Source organism: Saimiri boliviensis, chromosome 16, assembly GCF_048565385.1.
Source record: "Saimiri boliviensis isolate mSaiBol1 chromosome 16, mSaiBol1.pri, whole genome shotgun sequence".
Lineage (NCBI taxonomy): Eukaryota > Metazoa > Chordata > Mammalia > Primates > Cebidae > Saimiri > Saimiri boliviensis.
In genome coordinates, this window is record NC_133464.1 from 30224058 (window position 1) to 30225773 (window position 1716).

General features: G+C 40.3%; 1 non-coding gene across 1 annotated transcript; it reads right to left on the bottom strand.

The window, feature by feature from the left end:
- Positions 1-219: 219 nt before the first annotated feature.
- Positions 220-379, bottom strand: LOC120365868 (U1 spliceosomal RNA). Its single transcript, XR_005580707.1, has one exon. It is a non-coding gene; the product is annotated as a U1 spliceosomal RNA (small nuclear RNA).
- Between the last annotated feature and the right edge of the window lie 1337 nt (positions 380-1716).

Sequence of the window (1716 nt, forward strand, 5' to 3'; positions counted from 1 at the left end):
TTCCTCATTATATTTGTTGTGTATTTCCATAAAAGTCACTGTGCTCCTCACTACTTTAAAATTATGGTGTTTCATTAACATAAGACTGTACTGTATCACTTTAATAAATGAATTAACAGAATCACAGAAATTTTCATATTATAATTTTAATACCTATATTAACAGAACTGGTTCCCTTTATAATCCTATGTATTCTTTTTTTTTTTTTTTTTTTTAGACCAGGGGAAAGCACGAACGCAGTCCCCCACTACCACAAATTACACAGTCGGGTTTCCCACATTTGGGGAAATCACAGGGGTCAGCACATCCGGAGTGCAATAGATAAGCCTCACCCTGGGAAAATCACCTTTGTGATCATCTCATGTATTCTTAAAACTTTTTTTTTTTTACTTTAAAAAACATTAATTTGAAAGGGGTTCATATGCTTCACCATACTGCTACAAAGTCTATGCCAAACCAAAGAAAAAGAACCCTTTTCAAAAGAGAAAAGCAGGAGGAAGGAGAGGTGGAGTGAGGGAGGAAGAGGAAGATAAGACTATTGATTCCTGAAATCTCACTTTCCCTCACCTCACTTAGTCCCAGCAGAAAGAGTATCCTATAGGTAATAGGACACATGAAATTTCTGGACTTGTAAACAGGCACTAGGAAACTACCTTCCCTCTGAGCCTAACATGGAATGTTCCCATTGAACTGCATCACATAGGGAAGCTTGTGTGACATTCCTGCATTGCCCGTGTGCGCTTCTGATGTGGGACATGATACTCGTTAATCTGAAATATTTAATTTCTCACATGTTATACCCAAAGAAAGAAACCTAATACTCCTCTCAGTTTGTATGGAAAATTCATTAATCTACAGTGCACTGTGTATTCTGACCTGAGAGTTTTGTTCTTTCCCACCTTCTTTCTTCTTCCTTCCATCAGTCTTTCCTCCAGTGATGATTAATTTTGTTATTTTACATCTTAAAGTCAGTTCCATAATTTATTGCATAGCCTTCCATCAATAATGATTATGTGTCAATTTAACAGGGCTGTAGGTACCCAAACATTTGGTGAGACATTATTCTGGGTGTTTCTGTAAGGATGTTTGGAGGATATTTACATGTAAATTCATAGGCTAAAGCAAATTGACTGCCCCAATGTGTGTGTGACCTAATTGCAGATGATGGGCTCAGGCTGTTCCATGATAGGATGTGTTCCTCCAGGCCCTTGGTCCCTCAGTCACCCAAGAATGGGAAAGAGGATCCTGCTGGGCACAGTGTGCTTGTTTAAGAGTTTTGCAGAAAAGTGATTTATTTAGGCAGAGAGAGAGAAAAAAGAGAAAGAAATAGAGAGCTCCCACATTGTGGTGAGAGGGGATCCAGAGATGGAGTCCACACAGATGTGGGAGAAGGGGACTTTTAACCTGGGGATATTCCCACCCCATTCCAAGTTTTCTGTCCTATGAAAGGAGTTCCTCTAAACTTCCACTGGAGTGATTGAGCTTTGATTTCTGACAACTGATTTTGTTGTTTGGCCCACAGTCCTCCCATAGTTTCTTGTGGGCTTTTCTAAACAAAGGAATCTCCCTGGGGCAGTCTATCTTCCCATGTACTGCGAAGTTAAAGACCTCTAAGCTCCCAGATGGGCAGGTCAGGCATATCACTGCAAAGTTCTCGCCTTTGAAACCACGCCCCCTTGTGGACTCAAGGAGAGAATACATTCTCTCAGGTGAGTC